Raw genomic sequence first — 25,244 nt, forward strand, 5'->3', positions numbered from 1 at the left:
CCATACAGTACACCATTAGTTTTTGATGTACTGTTCCATGATTCATTGTGTATCACGCCCGGTGCTCCACGCAATACCTGCCCTCCTTAATACCCATCACAGGGCTAACCCATCCCCCCACCCCCCTCCTCTCTGAAACCCTCAGATTGTTTCCCAGAATTCATAGTCTCTCATGGCTCGTCTCCCCTCTGATGTCCCCCCCCCCTTCATTTTTCCCTTCCTTTAAGAAGTGGGAACTTCGGAAAAAGACACAGATGCAGGGAAGATGGCCATATGAAGATGGAGGCAGAGACTGCAGGGATGTTGCCCCAAAGCCAGAAACACCCAGGACTATTACAGACTGGAAGAAGCAAGGAAGGATCCTCCCGTAGACACCTCAGAGGAAGCATGACCCTGGAACACATTGAGTTTGGACTCCTAGTCTCCAGAACTGACGTCATAAAATTCTGCTACTTTAAGCCAACCAGTTTGTGGTAATTTATTATAGTAACCCTAGGAAACTAATAAAATTTGCAGTCAGGAAACTGACACCAAAAATAGCAAACAAATGCATCACCTCAAACAGTTACATGATCCCCTTGCCATTGACATCTCCCTAACACTCACCCCATCCCCGTGAAACCACTGAACATTTTTCTGTCATCCTAGATTGCATTTTCTACAATTTTACATATATTTTACATAAATTTATAAGAATTCTAGAATGATATGAAATATATTATAGACATTTGGCATGCACTGGATTCTTTCAGCGTAATTATTCTGAGACTCATTCATGGTGTTGTTCATTCACGTGCACATTCACTTGTTGCTCCTTTGTGTTAACAAACAGTATTCCATTACATGACTTCACCACCACCAGTTCATTCACTCACCTGCTGACATACATTTAGATGGTTTACAAAATCCTGGCTATCCGAAATACACCAGCTATACACCTCATACGAGTGTACAAATATCTGTATGGAGTTACACTTTCACTTCCCTTGGGTAGAGAGACCCCTAACTGTGGAATCACTGGGTCACAAAGCAGGTAAATGTTTACACTGTAAAGGAACTACCAAACTGTCTTCCCAAGTGTATGAGAATTCCAGTTCCTCCACACCCTTGTCAACAGTCGGTATGTGTATTAATTGTGCTTGGTTATTTTCTGTATATTATGACGTTCTGACCTCTCTTGGGAGCCTTCAGACCCGGGAAGAGACTGCCCTTCCCGGAGCTAGAGGATTCCTGAAGATAACGACAACCTTCCCACAAGCACGTTTTCATGTACACACCAAGCAGCGCACTGTCCGTGCCCCAACTACGTCTTACCCAGCTCTCCCTCCCACGCCCGTAGGGTCGTGTGCCCTTGCTGGGGAGCACACGTGCCAGGACCGCAGCGGTGCCGGAAACCGTGGAGAGTACCGAACCCCGTGGACACGACGCCCTTTCCTATACCTAAGCCCCTCTGACAAAGCTTAATGCCTACAGGAGGCACCGGAAGAGACACAGCAGTACCCAGTAATAAAATAGCGTCATTATAGCAACATACGTTCACAAAAGCTCACGAACGTGGTCCCCCTCTCCCCAAATCCCTTATTACACTGCACTCACCCTTGTCTCTGTGACGTGCTACGAAACATCCACAGCAGGACAGGAAGTGGGACGAACGAGGAGGGCGCGCCATGTGATGCAGGGTGGGCAACCGACTATTCACGCTTGGACGGGAAGGAGGCGGAGCCACAGCTGCTCCCCGATGCAGGTGCGAGTGCGGAGCTGAAGATGCGGAGCCCAGTGCTTTCTCTGCCCTGAATGGGTTTCAGGCAACTAGAGACAACCTCTGCGGCCCCAGACGCACCAGAGTAATTCGAACCGGCTGAGCCTAAAGTGTTGACTCCTTCTTGCCTTGTCTTTCCTGGGGGAATTCCAAGGCGGCTCTGGCACAACTGCCTTCCTGGTTGGATTTACACTCTATTATTAAAGAAAGTCTTTTGTATTGATTTGTTTGTTCAAAAGACTTCCCTACTTCATTCATCTGTTCTGCCTCATCATTCCTTTTTGATAGGCATCGAGCATTCTCGTATCTGCAAGGATGAAAATACGGTAGCTATTTATGAGACCGCCATGAAACTGGAAAGGTTGAAAATCAGTTTTTGATACAGATTTCCATAAATAGTTTTATTATTATATTCCTAATCTCTAACTGCTGAATCCTAGATGAATCTCTTACTTTGTTTTCTTGAAACAGAACATAATTTAAACTATTTTCGGTTTTTTTGGTTTTTGGGTTTTTTTTGTTTTTGTTTTTTTTTTTGTAGCTGGTCTGTGATGTCTTTTAGCTTGAACGAAGTTTTGTTTAGAGAAAACATTTCTTCCTTTATCTATATAGTCACACAGATTATAGCTGTAAGGGTGGGGGAGGGGCATAGGAAGAGGGAGACAGAGAATCTCAAGCGGACTCCACGCTGAGCACAGACCTGTCACGGAGCTTGATCTCACAAGCTTCAAGTCATGACCTGAGCCCAGATTAAGAGTAGGACGCTTAACTGACCGAGCCACACAGATGCCCCTCTTAGTAGATCTTATTAGGAGTGTATCAAATCTATTAGTCTATAATTTATAGAGAAATCAACTTTTGGCTGTTTAATACTTTTATTGACTATTTAGTGTTCCATACATTTTTAAATTTTTATTTCTGCTCTTTATGTTTTTCTTCCATTTTCTTAGAATTAATTTGATATTATCTAACTCCTTTAGAATAATCATTTTTAGCCTTTCTTTTTTTGTATATATACATTTAATGTAATACCTTCTGTCTAAACAATTTTGCCTGCCTCTGCAGGCAATACTAGATTTTTAAAAAATTTTAATTCAGTTCAAAATATTGTCTGTGGATTATTTAGTAATATATAGCTTTATTTTCAAATATAAGGACATATTCTAGTCATCTTTTATGACTGAATTCCAGTTTAACTACATTGGGGTCAAAGGACTTTCTGAATTATCTAGTACTTTAACATTTGTTGAGATTTTCTTTTTACTCCAGCCTATATAAAATTTTTTACAATACACTTTGATAAATGTTCATGTGAATGTCAAGAGAATCTGTGCATTCATCTATTTTGTTCTGCAGCACTTCATATATATCAATTAGGTAAATATCTTAATAACTTCTACAGATCTTCTATGTGCTTATTGAATTTTTTTCCTGCTTGGACTTAGTTATGAGAAATGTGTGTTAAAATCTTCATTGTGGATTTTTGCACTCCACCTTTTACTTTTGCCACTTTGTTCTGTATATATTTGGAACTTATATTGTTGGATGCACACAATTTTAGAATTATTAAATCTTCTTGGTAGATTGACCTTTTTCATTATGAAGTGTTTTTCTTCTATTTATTTTTTTGCTCTCTCTTTATTTCTAGTGATACTTCTTGCCTTAAAATATTCCCTATTTGACATTGGCATAACTACATAAGACTTCTTTTGGATACTGCTGAAATAACATGTTTTTCCATTCTTTAGTTTTTTTAGCACTTTTACTCTTTTCTGTATTTATTTCTAGGAGTATTTTCCTTCTTCTTGAAGACTTCCTTTTAGTATCTATCTACTACTAGTGAATTCTCTTCACTATAATTTTGTGGACATGTCTTTATTTCACCTTTACTTTGAAGGATATTTTCAGTGGGCATAGAATTATATATTTTAAATTATTTTGTTTAAAATGATAATTGCCATTTTTTAAAAAAATTTCTATTAAGAATTTCACTGTCAGTCTTATTTTTAGTCTTTTGGGTTGCAGTTAAGAAATACACCCTTCCTATAACACTAACTTGACTACTAAGATAAGGAAAAACTGAAAAGCGGGAAAAGTTCATAGTGGGGGAAAAAAAAACAACTATGAGGGGAAGAAACACCACAGAAAATAATTTATTAGACAATTAAGTGACACTTACTTTTGACCAAAGTTTGCAGACTGGCTGGAATTTGATTATTAGCGGTCAGATGAAAACAAGTAATGCTCCACTCCTTGTCAGAATACCTTCCAGAATGTCCTTTAGTAGAAACTGGATGTTACATGAAACTAATTGCCACAAATGAGGTTATAGTTTTAGTAAAATCCAGCATGGATGTAAATTTTGACTCGTACTCCAAACCTAAAATGAAAGCAGAACTATGTTAATAACAGTCATATTTGATGAAAATAATTAATTCACTTATTCATTGATCAATATCATATACCAATGAGGTGACAAAAGTTAATTTTCTTTCATTATAATTCACTTGATATATTTTGTTAAAGATATTTATAATATCAGTCAATAAAAATAAATACCGACTTTCAGGGAAGATGCGATGCAGACGTGGGTATTACATGAGAACATAAACCCTATGAGAGTGTGAACTTTGTGTATCTTGTTCTCTGTGGTATCTCTTGCACTGAGATTAAGGTTTATTTCATAGTGCTCAAAAGTATGTGTTGAGGGTGCAGGAATGGGTTACCCAGGTGATGGGGATTAAGACATGCACTGGGGATAAGCACCAGGTGTTGTATGTAAGTGTTGTCTCACTAAATTGTACACCTGAAACTAATATTACACCATATGTTAACTGGAATTTCAATAAAAATTTAAAAAATATATATGTGTTGAACAAATGGATCAGTTTTTCTCTAAAAGTTGACTTAAAAACATCTTAGGGGTGATGATAATAAGCAGTATAATCTAGTTGGAGAGGCATCTAACAGAGGTCTGTAAACATCAATCTCTTATTCACTCTACACACATAGCCCAGATAGTATTTACAAATGAGGCAAATCTTGAATGTCCACTGAGATTGGCTCTGTCACTATTTTTAGGGGATACTGAAGTTACCACGTAGTGTGATCTGAGATGTCTTCAGGCCTAGTTTGCTCTAAAAATTATTAACACCTTTCAATGGTATAAACCACCTCTTGAAACTTTGAACTCTTCATCGTTTGCAGCACTTCTGGCGAGGCTACCAAGCTCTGTATATATTCAGTATGTTTTGATGGTAACAACAGTTTGAAAAGAAAAATATGGAAAATAACTACATATATTTGGGTGAGAAAGATAACTCCAAGTTTAGACATATGAGACAGGCCTACGTTTCTCACCAATAGCATTTCATGATTGTCTACAGTTCCTGCCTGGCTTGAAGTTCCTTAATGTAAAATACTTATTTGGTTAGACAGTAGTGAGGCTCTTGCCTCCAGACTTATTTAGCAACTACCATAACTTTTACTCTCTTAGCATCATATTAGATTCTATGAGTGGTATAAAAAGTGCATAATGCAGTCTGTTTTTATGACGATCACAATTTTGTTTTCTGCAAGGAAAAAATAGAGAAATCTGCATTTGCTTGAACATGTATTAGAAATTCTGAAACCTCATATTAGAAGTCTGAAACTTCATAGTGGGATTATATATTTGAGATTTAAATCTTGACTTAACTTTCCTAAAGATATCCATGGTTGGCAAAGCTGGGAAGTTGTGTTATGTAAAACCTTCCTGGTCTACTACTTTTGGGTTAAATTGAGAGTGTTATCACCCATCCTTGGAAAGAGAAAAGTCCCCCCCCCCCAGAAAAACCGGATTACTTTAACCTTTACAAATGTAAAATAATGCCACCTAAAGGAGCTTCACTGATACAAAACAGAGTTTAGCATGCAGAATCTACTTTCATGTGAAAAACAGAGCAAAGAAACTATAGTCTGAGTCCTTCACCACTACTTCCGTGGAATAATGGAAAGATCACAGGATTTTGAATGAGATAAATCTGCATTTGAGTCATGTTTGTGAATTAGCACAGGTTTCTTAGTTTCTCACCTACAAAATGGCCTTAATAATGTCACCACAGAGCATTCTTGTGAAGATTAAATAAGAGAATGCATGTGAAAGCTCTCAGCAATTAGATTTTCAGTAAAAATGAAGTCTAGTCTTCTGTTGTTCTTATAGTTGTTTCCACAGAGTTTAACAGAAATTGTCTTTCGTTTCATACATTAGCTTTGTCTTTCTATTGGGTTAACATATAATTGAGGAAATGGCCAAGAGTTACGTGGAAAAAAATCACTAACCATCAGGGAAATGCAAATCAAAACCACAATGAGATACTACTTCACATCTGTTAGAATGGCTGTCATCAAAAAGAAAAGAGGTAACAAGTGTTGGTGAGGATGTGGAGGAAAGGGAAGCCCCCCATACACTGTTGGCAGGAATGTAAATCGGTTCAAACACTATGGGAAACAGTTTAGAGTTTCCTCAAAAAACTAGAAATAGAACTACCATATGATCCAGCAATTCCACTTCTGGCATGCAGCCAAAGGAAATGAAATCTCTATCTTAAAGAGATATTTGCACCCTGTGTTCATAGCATCCTTATTTACAATAACCAAGATATAGAAACAGCCTAAGCAATGAGAGATGAATGGATAGAAAAATAGCAAATATACATATATATATTTATATATTCCATATATATATTCCATATAAATAGATGAATGGATAGAAAAATAGCAAATATTCCATATATATGGAATATATATATATTCCATATAAATTGATCAATGTGGAATATTATGCAAACATAAAAAGGAAAGAAATCTTGCCATGGATGACCACCTATATGGACTTTGAGGACATTATGCTAAGTAAAATAAATCAGACAGGGAAAAACAAATACTCACATGTGTAATCTGAAAAAGCCAAATTCAGAATCAGAGAATAGAATGGTGGTTGCCACAGGATGGGAAATGGGAAGAGTTGGTCAAGGAGTACAGACTTCTAGTTATAAGATTAATAAATTCTGGGCATCTAATGATGATTACAGTTAGCAATACTGCGTTATACACTTCAAAGTTGCTAAGAGAGTAGATCTTAAGTGTTCTCACCAAAAAAACAAAATGGTAATTATGTGAGATAATGGAGGTATTAACTAACTTTATTATAGTAGTCATTTCACAAAATATGTGTTCAAACAATCACCTTGTACATCTTAACCTTATACAATGTTATATGTCAATTATATCTCAGTACAGTTGGAAAAAATATCCTTGAGGACAATAATAAGGTCTTAGTCTTCTCCTTAGTACCAGTTTTCAGTCAGTTATAACACTGTGGTCTGGAAATACTACTTACCAGTTTGAGAAATCGACTGGTTCTCTCATTGTTTCATTTATGCCTATCTGCCTATCTGCCTATCTATCATCTATCTATCCATCCATCCCAGATCTTCTATACCTGATATGGATACAAGTGAACTTCAATATTTCTGTGTTTATTGTGAAATTTGGTATTTTATTCCTTAAATACTTGAACAAAATTATAGTAAGTGCTATGTAAATAGTAGATGCCATTATTATAGCTCACTCAGTGAATACTTCATTTTACAATAATTCATTCAAAAAATTATAGGAGAAAAGATATAAATTTCTTCTGAAAACATGGTTAAAATCAAAATTCAAGTTCTAAGCTGATAAAATTCTTAGTAGTAACAATAAAGCTGACAATACTTACTCAACCAGAAAAGTAGTTGACTTATCCCAATCTTACTCAAAGATTTCTGTTAGGTGACTCTAAATATCTCTTCTCATATACAAAAATGTGTACCTCATTTAACTGAGATAAAGATGCTTTCAATTTCCGTTTATAAGATAATGGCCCTAAAGACTTTAAGACAAATAGTTAACACCAGTATGATTTATGGTGGGGATTTCAACAAAACTCCATCACAGATAAAGGTCAAAGTGATAAACTTATGTTCCTAATGACAGAGAGTTCCAGAAACAGAGGTAAATCCAAGGTCTGTATACATAATCATGGAATGATAATGTGCTAGAGAACACCTGCATTATAACTCTGGCAGAAACCCTGCATCCCAAATGGCTAAGCAGGGAGCAGAGAATGAAAAGATGTTGATCACAACATAGTTACCAACACTCCCTTCACTGCCCGCCCCCCCAACAAAAAAAAGGAGTAATCCAGATTTATCAGGCAGTCATGGACATTTTTTTTAAAGGAAGTTTTTTTTGTTTTTAATTTATTTATATTGCATTTTCTTTTAACTTCTGGAAGGATGAATGCACTTACAATAAGTTTTAGCAAACGTATATGATATTTGTAATGAAATGGAAATAAGTAATCTTGACAGAATTGAGAAGTTAAGATTTTTAATAAATCAAAACTTCTAAGTTAGAAATAATACGTCTTGTTTCTGTGATAACATAACCTCTACTTATTCTCATTTTCTTTTCTGTCTTCTTTGTGTAGACCACTCATTATACACATTGGCATTGCCCAGGTGTGTCTTCTTCCCTTGACTACTTGTTTTTCCCATTCTGTGGATTTAACACTTTAGCCGTGTGTGTGTGTGTGTGTGTGTGTGTGTGTGTGTGTGTGTGTGTCTATACATACAGATATAGAATATATCAGAATCCAGTGTCTCTGTAAGGTATCATTCACAATGTTGGATATAATCCCATATTATTAGCTATACAAAGAAACCTTAAAATGTAACTAATACTCAGAATAAAAAGCAATCAATGAACAACTCTATAAATATACTAAAAACCACTAAATTATAGACTTTAAATGATAAATTCTATCATATGAGTAATTTCTCAAACTATTTCAGCAATAACAAGCAATCACTAGGGTTTCTGAGATGATCCATATGTAATTAGCAGACAAGATTTTAAAAGCATTTATAATAACTAGGCTCAGTATGTAAATTAAAATACACACATAATGATTAAACACATAAATCTTAGCAGATAAACTGAAATGTTCATTGAAGAACCAAATGGAAATTCTAGAAAAAAGTATAGATACATAGATCTTATGTATATGTATACTCCATGTACTTATATCTACATTTATAACTATCTCTAGTAAAGTTTTCAACCATCATCATTCTCTACTTGAGACTTCTGTAATAGATACAAGGGTCCAATGGCCATCTTCACTTTGTCTCATATGCACAAGCAGGGGGAGTAGGAGAGGAAGAAGCAGGCTCCCAGTGGAGGAGCCTGACGTGGGGCTCGATCCCAGAACACCAGGATCACGCCCTGGGCCAAAGGCAAACGCTTAACGACTGAGCCACCCAGGCGCCCCTGAAGTCAACACATTTAAAACTGAGCTTAACATCTTGTCTAAAACTCCACCTTCTGTATACGTCCACAGAAACAGCAGATTCCACCCATCCCATCCAATATGGAAACTGAGATTTACCTTTGATCTCACATTTTTCTTCTCCACTCACATCTAAACAATCACCCAGTGCACACAGATTTTACTTTCTTAGTTTCCCTTTTCTTTCTTCTGCATCACTACTAGATCTATCATGGGTAACTGGGGGGAAATCTCCTTTGTTCTCTTCTGCGTCTGGTCTTATTTCTTTAAATCCATTCTCTAAACAAAGCATAGTTACAAACTGAAATATAACTATACTACGGTTATGATCAGGTATTTTCAATGACTCTACATATCCTTTGAATTAACTCCAATCTTCCTATATTATGTGCAAAAGAGAAGATACTTCCACATCCCCTTCTTCAACTGGAAGAAAAAGATGGGAAAGGGAAATTTTAACTTTAAATCAACTAGGAATCTTGACTATTTTATGGGACTGGGCATTTTAATAATTGACTGAAGGAACTGACTAGAAAAATCATGAGGGAAACTCCATCTGAGTTTCAGCTGGAGAAAAGAGAAATGATTAGCCTCATCAAATGAATATAAAGAATAATAAGAGGAGGATCAGGGTCATGTATACTTTCATTCCAAGGAAGATGGATTTGATACACTAGTTATATGTGCAATTTTTTATACTCGATACAAGCTCTGTACTTCATGTTCATTAAAAAAAAGAGAAAGAAAAGCTTTATCCTCAGTTTAGAATGCCCTATCTCCTCCTTCTGCCTTACTTGAATAATTACTCTTCATTCTCTAAAACACAACTGGTGATTTTACTTAGCAATTCCTGATTATTCAAATCTTAGTTTGTATTCTGCATCCTTGTTCCCGTCATACCCCTTGATCTACACATGCCATCATCCTTACAGTATTGGATTTTGACCATGTGTTTTGGTTCTGACTATTCCATGAATTCTTTAAAGTCAGAGAATATGGCCCATTCATCTTTGTGTTTTCAAAACTGCAAACTGGACCTGAAATATTAGGTTATCGATAAATAAACGAAATGATGTTGCAGAGGAGAGACAAACGGAACTATCAACAACAATAGAGAAGTAGGTATGATTATTTTTCAGAGGGGATGAAGAACTCCATCTGGGGAAGTTCATACTGGAATGGCAAAAGATCGTTTTTAAAAATAGAGCTTCCTACAGACCTAATAAGCACTAGTTGAAGTTAAAACAGCACAAAAAGTTAGTTAGCACAACATCATTGGGGTGCTTTGAAATTGCACTCTCTTTAGATACAGGAATCTGAACTGGAAAGTCTGGGAGTTACAAAAAATAGAAGGTATGGTCCCTTCACTCCTTAACATCTCTGTAACCATGCACCACCTTTGGGGAATAATCCTCTTCTGAGAAGATCCATCTGATGACTGAGATACAGAGAATACAAGTGATTCTCTCAATTGCTTAATAATGAAACTAAGACAAAACAAAAAACCTATCTTCTCTAAGGAAAATGACCCAATGCTTTGTGTGAGAGAACATAGAACTAAGGAATGATTTAGCTATAGAAAACACAAGTATGATGATTATTTCAGTTCCTCTCAGAAGAAAGGAATGTCTTATGATACCACATACAGAAAACCCAAAAGACTACCAAAAATCTATTGGACTAATAAAGGAATTCAGTAAGATCACAGGATATAAAAATCAATATACAAAAATCCATTACATTTCTATACACAATAAAGCAGCAGAAAGAGAGATTGAGAAAATAATCCCATTTACAACTGCACCAAAAATAATAAAATATCTAGGACTAGGGACCCCTGGGTGACTCAGTCAGTCAAGCGTCTGTCTTTGGCTCAGGTCATGATCCCAGGGTCCTGAGATGGAGGCCCATATCGGGCTTCTTGCTCAGTGAGGAGCCTGCTTCTCCCTCTGCCTCTGCTCCTCCCCCTTGTTTGTGCGCTCTCTCTGGCAAATAAATAAGTAAATCTTTAAAAAATATATCTAGGAATAAACTTAACCAAAGTGATGAAAGTCTATACTCTGAAAACTAGAAAACATTGATAAAAGATATCAAAGACAACACAAACGGAAAGATATTCCATGCTCATGAATCGGAAGGACAAATATTGTTTAAATGTCCATACTACCCAAAGAAATCTACACATTAAGTGCAAACCCTATCAAAATACCAACAGCATTTTTTACAGAAGTAGAACAAACCAACCTAAAATTTGTATGGAACCACAAAAGACCCTGAATAGCCAAAGCAATCATGAAAAACAAAGAGGAAGTATCACAATCCCAGATTTCAAGTTATACTACGAAATTGTAGTAGTCAAAACAGTATGGTATCAGCATAAAAATAAACACATAGATCAATGGAACAGAATAGAGAGCCCAGAAATAAACCTGTAATTATATGGTCAATTAATCTTTGACAAAGGAGGCAAGAATATGCAAAGGGGAAAAGAGAGTCTCTTCAACAAATGATGTTGGGAAATCTCTATGCAAAAGAATGAAACTGGACCACTTTTTTACTTGGTACACAAAAATAAACTCAAAATGGGTTAACGACCTAAATGTGAAACCTGAAACATAAAAATTCTAGAAGAAAGCACAAGCAGTGTTTTCTCTAACACTGGCCATACAAACATTTTCTAGATATTTCTCCTAAGGCAAGGGAAATAAAAGCAAAAATAAACTATTGGAACTACATCAAAATGAAAAGCAAAGGAAATGACCAACAAAACTAAAAGACAACCTAATGACTGGGAGAAGATATTTAAAAATGACATAATCAACAAAGGGCTAGTATCCAAGATATATAAAGAACTGATACAACTCAACACCAAAAAAACAATAATCCAATTAAAAATGGGCAGAAGACATGGGAGGTTACTCAAAAAATTAAAAATAGAACTACCATATGATGTAGTAATACAAAAACACCAATTCGGCTAGATATATGTACCCCTATGTTTATTGCAGCATTATTTACAATAGCCAAATATCGTCAAGTGTCCAACACTAGATGAATAGATAAAGAAGTGGGATATATATATACAATGGAATATTACTCAGCCATAGAAAAGAATGAAATCTTGCCATTTGCAACATGAATGGATCTAGAGAGTATAATGCTCAGTGCAATAAGTCAGAGAAAGACAAATACCATATGATTTCACTCATATGTGGAATTTAAGAAACAAAACAAAGGAAAAAAGTAACCAACCAAAAACAGACTCTTAACTACAGGGAACAAACTGATGGTTATCAGAAGGGAGTTGGGTGGGGGGATGGGTGAAATAGGTGACAAGGATTAAGAGTACATTTATGACAATGAGCACTGAGTAATGTATGGAATTGCTGAATCACTATATTGTACACCTGAAACTAATATAACACTGTATGTTAACTATATTGAACTAAAATAGAATAAAATAAAAAGTCACTTTCATATTAAAAGGGGATTTCTTAACATGGGTTTTAACTTTTTTTTTTTTTACTTTATTTTTATTTTTTTAAAAGATTTTATTTATTTGAGAGAGAGTGAGAGAGAGAGAAAGAGAGAACATGAGCAGCGGGAGTGGGAGAGGGTGAAGCAGACTCCCTGATGAGCAGAGAGACTGATGCAGGGCTCGATCCTGGGACTCCAGGACTCATGACCTGAGCTTAAAGCAGATGCTTAACCAACTGAGCCACCCAGGTGCCCCTTAACTATTTCTTTTGAAAAAACTCTACAAAAAAACCTATTACCTTTTCGCCTAATATAAAAAAGTGAAAAATTACCATGTAAATAAAATTAGGTGCGTATGCTTCTATTTTCTTTTGAAAATATATCCCAGGCTAGAAAATGTTGCTTTAATAATGTTATGACTATCTATCATCTATCTATCTATCATTTTTGTGTATATATGCACACACATTATATATCAAGGATTATCCCTTTTTTTAAAATTTTCTTATGCTACCCTTTAGTTACTTATTTTGAACATTAAGATACTAAATTTTGAAGAACTTCTTTTAATGAAAGGTTTCAAGTTTATTAATTTAGTTTTTCTAATAAAAATGAAGAAAACAAGGCATTTTACAGAACTATAATCACTGTTATATAGCCAATGGAAGGGAAAGGGGATAAAAAAAATATCTTATGGAATTAACAATGGTTAATTAGTATTTCATGTTAAAGTAAAGGCATTGTTTAAAATAATATTAAATGGCTCAAGCAGCATAAAAATGCTACCAAGTTTGAGTAACAAAATCTAACAGATTGATTAGAGTTGGTTTGGGTCTTCAGAGTTCAACTCTAGAGGCCTTGTCTCTGCCACCTTACTTTTACAATGACATTTTCAGTGCACAGTGATTACTCATTGGGTTTTCCTTTCCCTCTGAATGGTTTATGGCAACAGGAGTCATCGGCCATGAAATTGCAGGAGGTCTCCGAATAAATACTATCACTGACTGAAGGGAAACAGCTGCACACATTTGTACAGATTTCTTTAACACCTAATGTAAAACAAGGCATCACACTGGACCTGGTGAGGTGGTTCTCCTCCTCCTCTTCCTCCTCCTCCTTCTTCCCCTCCTCCTTCTTCTTCTAATGGAAATATCCTGATTTAGGTGGGCAAAGGCTGGATATGTTTTCTTAAGTGAAAAGCAATGGAGACATCGTGGAACTGCTGCAAAGATTAAAACCCATTCATATGCACACCCATTTCCTATTCATTAAAGTAAAAAAAAAAAAAGCTATAAATTAACTTACTGAAGAAAACCACAGGCAAGTATATGTATATGCAGATACATATATGCACATATATCTGCATATTTAATTTACCTATTTGAAATCTTTTCCCCCATTTAAATTCAAACAAGTCCCTTAATGAGTCTTCATCTGTCCCTTCATTTGTTCATTTGTCATGAGTCCCCAGAAATGAAAGACTCCATTTTATGAATGAAGGTAAAATGTTCCCTGAATAGTGAATCTTTCTTAATAAAAGGAGAATTCAGGTTAAAGAAAGGGGGATAATCAGTTCTTGAGGGCCTTGGGTTATTTTTTCTAAAGTTTTAATTCATTTATATCTTCACTAAAAAGAAAAATGTAAATTATTCTCTGGGTTTCCATTTAGCACACAAGTGAGTTCTAAGATATGATTTGAGGGAATTAACAGCTGAAATTATCCTAAGAGAAAATCAATAGTATTCAGTAATGTGTAATTGCATTTTATTTTAGTGAATGTTAGAATAACGACATATACGTGTTAAACCACAAGCATCTTACGGGCTTTAAAATATGTGGTTAGGGGATTTTCCAGCTGCCACATATCCTGCCAGATGCTTCGGGTTTTTGGTCTATTCCACAGATTCGGAATGAAGAAACTTGCTCTGCAGAAGTGCCAGGGCCTGCATTCAGATGCTTTCCTTGAAGATTCCTTGAATCTAGTTTCATGGTGTGATGAATAAAGCAGCACTGTCAATGAGATTAAGTCAAGCTGCCCCTAAAAATAACACTGATTGAGCAGTTATTTCATGATTCATCCTTTAGTTTTGTCTTCTTAAAAAATTTGTTATTAACAAGCTAAGTGCTCGTTAATAATAAATAAATGAATAATAATGAATGAATAAATGAAGGAATGTATAGCTCAAATATAATCTTCTCTAAAAAAACTCGGTGACTCTTTCCTAAGAGATTTCCAGAACCATGCACTTCTTGATTTATTCACACTTTCAGTATGGCTTTTCTAACTTTGCTTTAGCATTATGATCATGTGTTTTATTTCTCTGTGACTTTCTGGCGTGCAAAGAGCACATTTTCTGTTTGCCTTTTCATTCTCAACACAAAGTTTGGCATTTTGCATATTAAAGGTGATTAGGGAATGTTTGACAGAAGAATTAAGGAATGAAGCAATAGGCTTCCTAAGCTTAGTCTCACTCCGTTGACAGTATCAATTAGATCATTACAAACTCAAGCCTTTTATTTCATCCCTTCACGAATGTTGGTAGAGTGCTTAATATAAAGTAAATGCATCCATAGCTACCGATCAGCTTTCCATTGAAGATAACATCCGTGAACGTAAATAAGGGAGAGGAGGGGAGAAATCCCCAATGGCACACAAAGCCCGAGGCTAAAGCTCTGGGGGCAGGAGATACGAAGTTACTATGGGCTCCATAAAAAACTAGTTAGGGTGCTGTTGGCTGCTTAACCTTTCTGGTTATTGGTTCCTTCATTTGTATGATGAAGGGATCACCTTTATGATAAAAATTCCCTGTAGGTCTAACGTTTTATTTTTGTGATCGATAGCTGTACTGTTCAGGGACAAGCTCTGTAGGCTCATCACATTGCTTGAAGTACAGGCATCAAATCATTCTAATGGGTATCAACAGGGGGAAACCAGACTTCTAAAATGATTCTATGTGCAAAAAGCAGCACAAACAGAGGCAATGAGAGGTCAAGTCCTGGTGGTGGTGTGTGGTGGGGAGAGAAAGCTTCAAGAGAAGTGTTACCAAAAAATATGGACACTAAACCTAGGCTTTTCAGGGTGAATTTTGCAGGGACACAGCAGGGGACGTAATGGGAATAGTCGTTCCAAATGTCAAAAACAACATGTGCAAAGAATAAAGGTTTGAAGCGGTGGGAACATAAAGGAAATTGAAAGTAGTTTGGTTTTGTTGGAGAATTAATCTGTGTGATGGAGACTGGAGTCATAGGCAATAGTCAGACCTAAAGGATCTTGGATTCCATGTCTAATGGTGTAGACATTCTTATTTGTGCGGTGATGGACCATTTGGAGGCGTTTTAACAACAGAGCGACATGACCGATCATTGTTTGCAAAGCTCATGAGGGCTGCTGTGTAAAGACTAACTCAAGGAAATAAAAGGAAAAGCAGTGGGTCTCTAAGAGGGAAGTGAGGTGAAACTGCAGGGGAGATGGTGAAGGGGTAAACTGGAACAGGAGCAGTGACCTGGAAAGGGGCGCAGGACGAGAGAGATTTGTGAGGAAGAATCAGCAAATAAGATTTGTTAATAAACTAGATTTGGAATCAGGGAAGAATTACAGGGCAGAGTAGGAGATTCTTTTAGGTCGGGCAACTGAGGGGAGATGATGTCATTAAATGAGATGGGCAACGTAGAAGCAGGAACATGCTGGTGGAAGAAAGATGGCGAATTTGGTTTTAAATATGTTAAATCTGAAGTGCCTTTGGAACATTCAGGAAGGAATAGCCTTTTGCAATTAGTCCAACAGTCCTGCCTTGAAAGTCTAACATCATGCTCTCACCCCTTCCTCATTTCCTACCTTTCTCTGCTTTCCTGCTCTAGCCAACACTACCATCTTTAGATTCCTTGAACATGCAACAGTTTTCTGCCCACAGCTTTTGCATTTATTATTTACTCTACTTAAAATAATTTCTGAGGGGCACCTGGGTGGCTCAGTCGGTTAAGTATCTGCCTTCAGCTCAGGTCATGAATTTGAGGTCCTGGGATCAAGCCCCACGTCAGGCTTCCTGCTCAGCGGGGAGCATGCTTCTTCTTTTCCCTCTGTTTCTCCACCCTGCTGCTCGTGCTTGCTCTCTCTCTCTCAAATAAATAACAAATTATTAAAAAAATAATAATTTCTAAGGTGCCTGGGTGGCTCAGTCTGTTGAGTGTCTGACTCTAGATTTCAGCTCCGGTCATGATCTCAGGATCCTGGGATCCAGTCCCACATAGGGCTCCCAGCTGAGCAGAGAGTCAGCTTGAGATTCTTTCTCGCCCTCTGCCTCGGCCCCTCCTCCCCACTCACATGTGTGCTCACCCTCTCTCTCTAAAATTATTTCTCCTAAAATATTTATAGAAATGGTTTATGTTTATTATTATGTCTCAGAATATTTTCTTCTTAGAATCACCTTCTAATTCTATCTCAGGTTGCTCATTACCCCAGTCATCTTTATCAATTCCTATTTTATTTCCTGCATTGCTTATATGACTATCTAAAATAGTCTTGGTTATTTATGTATTTACTTGCTAATTGGTTGTTCCCCTCTCCCCACCTGACAAAAAAGCTCTGTGGGAACATGGATTGTTATTCGCTGTTTCTACACCCACATCTAGAACAGAGCCTCATATGTACTAAATGCCCTGCCGAAATTTATTCAATGAATGACTGAACCTATGGCCATAGAATTATGGAGAAAGGATGGGCTGATACTCAGTGCGGGGCACAAGAAGATTTACTGGGGAGTTTCAATTGTCCAAGCCCCTTCTACAGCTCTGGGAGAGCTGCTAGCAATGGGTTCACACAATCAGATTTTGTGTGTGTGTGAAATTCACAAAATAAGATATTTTAACCATGGTAAAACTACTATCTTTTTTTAACTCTGACCTTTTCTACTCTACCCTCCTCATGTCAGGTGATGTTAAAAAAGGCATATTTGAAATCTGGCTTGAAAAGTTAAGTTGGGATGCATTTAGTTTGGTTTTTAAAGAATGATATTATATAGTTCGCAAAATAAAAAAACATAAATGCAGAATTACATACGGACAGGGATATTTACTTAGAATGAGAAAAGAAATAATAAATTACAAATTTTAAAAAACTAATACCTTAAACATCACAAAGTCCAGAGAAATAACGTATTTTTATGCTATTTATTTCTGACGTACTTCTGTAACACTTCTTTTCTGATATTTTTGGCTGGGTACTCTTTGACCTCCTCTTCAAATTCCAGTGCTTTGGTGATATAATTTTCTTTCTTTCTTTCTTTCTTTCTTTCTTTCTTTCTTTCTTTCTTTCTTTCTTTCTTTCTTTTTCTTCCTTCCTTCCATCCTTCCTTCCTTCCCTCCTCCCTCCCTCCTTCCCTTCCCTTTTTCCTTCCTTTCCCTTTCCCTTGCCCCTTCCCCTTCCCTTCCTTCTTTTCTTCCTCCTTCCCTCCCTCCCTCCCTTCCTTCTAGACTCCAGCCCAGCTAGAGCACAACACAAGCCTTGAACTCATGACCCTGAGATCAAGATCTGAGCTGAGATCAAAAATCAGACACTTAACCAACTAAGCCACCTTGGTGCCTCAGTATAATTTTCTATACACATAATAAAAAGAAAATTCTACTTTTCCACTAGCATGGTTGATTTTTTAAAACATTGGTTGTTTAAAAAAATATTTTTAGCATTATAACTTGTTAATGCAATATCATATAACTTTAAGGATTGTTTTCAAATTTGGGAAAAATCTCAAGTTTCCTTCACACAAGTTGTTACTTTCATACTCACTGACTTCACAGGTTTGTACCCTACAAACACAGGAATTCTGATAAATTCTATTTTGTGTAATTGCCACTAAAAAATAGTGTGCTTATCTTTGCATATACCCAAAAAGAAAGAACTTCTATTACTTGAGAACCAAATTCTCTAATTGCATGTTATTCATTGAACATTAGAAGAATTTTCAGTTATGTACATTTCAAAATTTATTTCTCCTCCATTCTTCATATGCTTCTGGTACTGAGTCACTCGGGGTACATTCACATTTCGATGAAATCTTTGGCCCTGCTGCTCTGTCACGCCATTAGATGAGTCAGTATTTGGGGTTGCCTAGGTGACCTACTAATAACTTGACTATATACCTACACAGCTATACACGGACGTAGTTGATATATATACAAGATGGCCTAAGGGAAAGAGGAGATGGACAAGACAGGAATTCTCACATGAATTGTTTAGTAAAGAAGTCAGTAAAAGATTTAGGAAATAAATGGGCAGAGAGGAAGAATTATAACAGGTAAAGGCAAATATCATGGAAGAAAGGCAAGGAAAAATTTCATGTCTATAAATATGTTTAAACAATGTTTATACAGTACTAAACCACTAATCATTATGAACTGATTTTAAAGAATTAAAAATTAAGATAATATAAAATACTGGATTTTAGAATGGAAAGTTTTCATATAAAATTGGAACGAATATACTTGTATTACTTTCCTAAGACTGTTGTAACAGATTACTGCAAACTGAGTGGGTTAGCCAACAGAAATTGTCTCATATTTCTGGAGGCTAGAAGTCAAAATAAAGATGTTGGCAAGTTTGGATCCTTCTGAATGTCATGAGGGAAAGAATTGATCCAGGCCTTTCTTTTTGGCTTATAGACAGTTGTTTTCTCCCTAGGTCTTAATTTTTTCTTTTTCCTACGCATGTTTGTCTCTAGGTCTGAATTTTCCCTTTTTAAAAGGACATCATCGTACTGGATTAGGGTCAGCCCTAACGATCTCATTTTAACTTGATTGCCTCTGTAAAGACTCCATCTGCAAATAAGGCTATATTCTGAGACATCAGGGGTTAGGACGAGAACATATCTTTTGGAGAGGACACAATTCAACCTGTAACACATTAAATTTAAAATTATATTTAGTGTTACTAAGTAATGAGTGAAACAATATGATGGTAAGCAAATGTCATGATTAAAAAATTGAGCTACCCTATGACCCAGCCATTGCACTACCGGGTCTTTACCCCAAAGATACAGACATAGTGAAGAGAAGGGCCATATGCACCCTAATGTTCATAGCAGCATTGTCCACAATAGCTAAATCGTGGAAGGAGCTGAGATGCCCTTCAACAGATGACTGGATTAAGAAGCTGTGGTCCATATATACAATATAATATTACTCAGCTATCAGAAAGAACGAGTTCTCAACATTTGCTGCAACATGGACGGCACTGGAGGAGATAATGCTAAGTGCAATAAGTCAAGCAGAGAAAGACAACTATCATATGATTTCTCTCATCTATGGAACATAAGAAATAGGATGATCGGTAAGGGAAGAAAGGGATAAAGAAAGGGGGTGTAAGCAGAAGGGGGAATGAAACATGAGAGACTATGGACTATAAAAACAAACTTGAGGACCTCAGAGGGGAGGGGGGTGGGGGAATGGGATAGACCGGTGATGGGTAGTAAGGAGGGCACGTATTGCATGGTGCAGTGGGTGTTATACACAACTAATGAATCATCGAACTTTATATCGGAAACCGGGGATGTACTGTATGGTGACTAACATAATATAATAAAAAATCATTAAAAAAAAAAAAAAGACTGGTATCCAAGATCTACAAAGAACTTCTCAAACTCAATACAAGAGAAACAAATAAACAAATCATAAAATGGGCACAAGATATGAACAGACACTTTTCTAATGAGGACATACAAATGGCTAACAGACACATGAAAAAATGTTCAAAATCCTTAGCCATCAGGGAAATTCAAATAGAAACCACACTAAGATACCACCTTACACCAGTTAGAATGGCAAAAATCAACAAGGCAGGAAACAGCAATTGCTGGAGAAGATGTGGAGAAAGGGGATCCCTCCTACATTGTTGGTGGGAATGCAAGTTGGTACAGCCACTCTGGAAAACAGTGTGGGGTCCCTTAAAAAATTAAAAATGGAGCTACCCTATGACCCAGCCATTGCACTACTGGATATTTACCCCAAAGATACAGACGTAGTGAAGAGAAGGGCCATATGCACCCGAATGTTCATAGCAGCATTATCCACAATAGCTAAATCGTGGAAGGAACAAAGATGCCCTTCAACAGATGACTTGATTAAGAAGCTGTGGTCCATATATACAATGGAATATTACTCAGCTATCAGAAAGAACGAGTTCTCAACATTTGCTGCAACATGGACGGCACTGGAGGAGATAATGCTAAGTGAAATAAGTCAAGCAGAGAAAGACAATTATCATATGATTTCTCTTATCTATGGAACATTAAGAACTAGGAAGATGGGTAGGGGAAGAAAGGGATAAAGAAAGGGGGGGTAATCAGAAGGGGGAGTGAAGCATGGGAGACTATGGACTCAGAGAAACAAACTGAGGGCTTCAGAGGGGAGGGGGGTGGGGGAATGGGATAGACTGGTGATGGGTAGTAAGGAGGGCACATATTGCATGGTGTACTGGGTGTTATACTCAACTAATGAATCATCGAACCTCGCATCAGAAACCAGGGATGTACTGTATGGTGACTAACATAATGTCATAAAAAACATTAAAAAAAATAAAAATAAAAAAATAAAGTCCTGTAGAAGGAAGCACTCTGTCAAAACAATCAGCCTTTGAAAATTATAGGAACATTATAGCTAGAAAACTGACAGCTATGAAGTTTCTAAGTGAACTTCTAAACTCTAAACCACTTTCCCTTGGTTCCGTGAAAGAAAACATTTTATTTCAAAAATTTACTTGACGCTTATTCTGTTGTTGTTGTTGCTGTTGATGACCGCTCTTCAGTTCCACCTGAAAAAGTATATTTCTCATTTTGATAAACCTAGCACATTAGGCATCGGCACCCACTGCCACCACTGCCTTCAAAGCTTCCACTTCAAGCTGCAGTCTCCTTACCAGCCTGCAAGTCTCTATTTCTTCATTCAGCCTAAACTAATTGTGCCCACAACTCTGTCTCTCATTTTCTGCTTCCCTCCTGGAATTCAGCTACCTCATCCTCAGCTTCCTGGAAGCTAATCAGAAATAAAGTGGGAAAGAGAATTATAAAAAACGAGGGTCCTCTTGGAGAGGATCACAGAACAACTCAGGAATCGTTGCCTGGGTGCTCTTGCTACTACTGTAAAATCTACTTCACAAACAACAACAACAATACCAAATGTGCACGCACACAAAAGAAAGGAAGTCACGGGATCCAGAGAGCCCAGGATCTAAGACCAGGAAAGGCTATAGTAACCCACAGGACTGTGGGCCTGAAAGCAGCTAACCCAGACTGGAGCAGTCAAGACTGAAGGAGCAGTACTCTCAAGATGAAATGATAAAGTTCCTGCTGTGCGTGAAGGTCCAGAGAAGAAATTTACACAGCTGGGGAGTATGGTGATAAAGGAGGAGGTAGAAAAATAAGCATTTTAAAAGAAAAAGAAGCATTTGAGCAAAAGAGCAATTAATGACATCAAGAAAAACAAAACTTTATGCAAGAAATTGTAGCAAACTCTGCAGCTACAGATACTATTTACAAGGTCATAATAATATAAATGTGAACACGGATCTAACAAAATCATATTACTGAACTGGGAGGCTCCCAGGTCCTATATATATAGGCTTTCCATGAAAAAGTCATTCCAACCCCTCAGGAACACTGGTCCCATTAAAACCACGGGAAAGCACGTGTGTCTCCGCACATACCAGTTTGCTTCTCTTAAAGGCGGTTTCCGATGCTTGTGCAGCTGGAGCAGCGAGAAGGGACGCTATTCACGTGCTCGGTAACCTCAGCAAGCGGCCCTACTGGTTCCACTCGGAGTAGCTGAAGAGTCCGAAGGCAGTTCACCTCGAGGCTGGCTGGTGGAAGCGATCTTATGCTGGAAGAGAGCACATCCGGCATGTGGAGTGTGTATCACAGACCCTACTTCATGTTAACCAGTGGGACCCTGAGGGCGAAGCTGATATCTTGAATTTGGTCGGCCTTATTACCAGAAAGATGTAGCCAAGATGATCATGAATTTAGCCGACTATCACCACCAACTCCGGGCACAAAGCTCAGAGGAGGTCCCTGCCCAGGACGCATCCACCCAGCGGTCCCCTGAGGCTGCCCGTGAGGCTGCGACCCCGCGGTCCCCTGAAGGCTGCCTGTGAGGCAGCCACCTGTAAGCCCCCCCCCCTCACTGCCAGCAAGGCGGCCACTGGGAGCTACCCCCCACCCCCTGCCTGCCAGGAAGCTACCGGGAGCTACACCCTCCCACCCTGCACTGCCCGCCAGGAGGCTACCTGGAGCTCCCCCGCCCCAGCGCTGCCCCCGAGCCTGCGACCCAGAGCTCCCCTGGCGCTGCCCTCGAGGCTCCCCAAACCCCCCCCCCTCCCCGCTGCCAGCGAGGCTGCGACCCAGAGCTCGCCCCCGGCGCTTCCCGCGAGGCGGAGACCCGAAGCTCCCCCCAGCGAAGCCCGCGAGGCGGCGACCCGAAGCTCCACCCCAGCGAAGCCCGCAAAGAGGCGACCCGGAGTTCCCCACGGTGCTGCCTGCGAGGCTCCCCTCAGCGCTGCCCGGGAGGCGGCGACCCGGGGCTACCCCCCCCACCCGCGCTGCCCGCCAGGAGGCTACCCGGAGCTCCCCCCTCCCACCCCGTGCTGCCCGCCAGGAGGCTACCCGAAGCTTACCGCTGTCGCAGCCCACGAGGCGGCCACCCGGAGCTCTCCCCCCTCCCCCCCGTGCAACCCGCCAGGAGGCTACCTGGAGCTCCCCCCAGCACTGCCCGAGAGGCGGCCACCCGGGGCTACCCCCCACCCACCCGCGCTGCCCACCAGGAGGCTACCCGGAGCTACCCCCTCCCACCCCGTGCTGCCCGCCAGGAGGCTACCCGGAGCTACCCCCTCCCACCCCGTGCTGCCCGCCAGGAGGCTACCCGGAGCTACCCCCTCCGACCCCGTGCTGCCCGCCAGGAGGCTACCCGGAGCTTACCGCTGGCGCAGCCCACGAGGCGGCCACCCGGACCTCTCACCCCTCCCCCCTCCCCCCCCTCGCAGCCCGCCAGGAGGCTACCCGGAGCTACCCCCAGCGCAGCCCAAGAGGCGGCCACCCGGAGCTACCCCCCACCCCCCGCAGCCTGCCAGGAGGCTACCGGGAGCTCCCCCAGGCGCAACCCGCCAGGAGGCTACCAGGAGCTCCCCCTGCCCCGGCGCTGCCCGCAAGTCGCCAACCCTAAGCTCCCCCCAGCGAAGCCCGCAAGGCGGCGACCCGGAGTTCCCCCCGGTGCTGCCTGCGAGGCTCCCTTCAGTGCTGCCAGGGAGGCGGCAACCCGGAGCTACCCCCCCCACCCGCGCTGCCCGCGAGGCGGCCTCCCGGAGCTACCCCCTCCCACCCCGTGCTGCAGGCTACCCCGAGCTTACCGCTGGCGCAGCCCACAAGGCGGCAACCCGGAGCTCCTCCCCGGGGCAGCCCACGAGGCGGCCACCCGGGGCTCTCCCCCCATCCCCCCCCCGCCCCCCCCCCCCCCGCGCAGCCCGCCAGGAGGCTACCCGGAGCTACCCCCAGCGCAGCCCAAGAGGCGGCCACCCGGAGCTACCCCCCCCCCCCCCGCAGCCTGCCAGGAGGCTACCGGGAGCTCCTCCAGGCGCAACCCGCCAGGAGGCTACCAGGAGCTCCCCCTGCCCCGGCGCTGCCCGCAAGTCGCCAACCTTAAGCTCCCCCCAGCGAAGCCCGCAAGGCGGCGACCCGGAGTTCCCCCCGGTGCTGCCTGCGAGGCTCCCTTCAGTGCTGCCCGGGAGGCGGCAACCCGGAGCTACCCCCCCCCCCACCCGCGCTGCCCGCGAGGCGGCCTCCTGGAGCTACCCCCCCCCCCAGCTGCCTGCCAGGAGGCTACCGGGAGCTCCCCCAGGCGCAACCCGCCAGGAGGCTACCCGGAGCTCCCCCTGCCCCGGCGCTGCCCGCAAGTCGGCAACCCTAAGCTCCCCCAGCGAAGCCCGCAAGGCGGCGACCCGGAGTTCCCCCCGGTGCTGCCTGCGAGGCTCCCTTCAGCGCTGCCCGGGAGGCGGCTACCCGGAACTCCCCCCTGTGCAGCCCTCCAGGAGGCTACCCAGAGCTCCCCCGCGGCACAGCCTGCGAGGCGGCCACCTGGAGCTACCCTGCAGCAGCCCTGGAGGCAGCGACCCAGAGGTCCACCAATGCTACCCAGGACCCGGTTACCAGGTCATAAAAGCACTTCAGGCCCGGGAGCAGGAGCCAGGCAATGATAAAGTGGAAGACCTTGCTGCTACTCTATTCATCTAAGTCCCGCTTCTTCAGGCAGAAGCTGGGGAAAGAATGGTGTGGGTAGTTCTCAGTCCCTGTCCCCAGGTAAATGTTTGCAAACACTGATCTAAAGAGTTCTAACAAAGAATTGAATTTCCCTTAAAAATAAAATAGGTGATGGGGATTAAGGAGGACATGTGATGAGCACCAGGTGTTGAATAAGTGTTGAATCACTAAATTCTACACCTGAAGCTAATATTACACTATACGTTAACTGAAATTTAAATAAAAACTTTAAAAAAGAGAAAGAAATGAGCTATCAAACAATGAAAAAACATGGAGGAACCTTAAATGCTATTACTAAGTGGAATAAACCAGTCTGGAAAGGCTACAAACCGTATGATTCCAA

At 40.4% G+C, this 25,244-nt stretch overlaps 1 long non-coding RNA gene and 1 pseudogene across 1 annotated transcript in view; one reads left to right on the forward strand and one right to left on the reverse strand.

Moving 5' to 3' along the window:
- Positions 1 to 22,436, reverse strand: part of LOC123780123 (uncharacterized) — a 105,612-nt gene extending 83,176 nt beyond the window's left edge. Inside the window, exons 1-3 of the long non-coding RNA XR_015723002.1 lie at positions 22,300 to 22,436; positions 3,939 to 4,139; positions 1,597 to 2,066 (exon numbers count right to left, since the gene is read on the reverse strand). This is a non-coding gene — a long non-coding RNA (uncharacterized LOC123780123). The remainder of the gene's footprint in view (positions 1 to 1,596; positions 2,067 to 3,938; positions 4,140 to 22,299) is intronic.
- LOC148107078 (uncharacterized) lies at positions 21,388 to 24,800 on the forward strand (annotated as a pseudogene).
- Positions 24,801 to 25,244: the final 444 nt, after the last annotated feature.

This window comes from Ursus americanus, chromosome 35, assembly GCF_024610735.1.
Source record: "Ursus americanus isolate L20-20 chromosome 35, mUrsAme1.1.p, whole genome shotgun sequence".
Lineage (NCBI taxonomy): Eukaryota > Metazoa > Chordata > Mammalia > Carnivora > Ursidae > Ursus > Ursus americanus.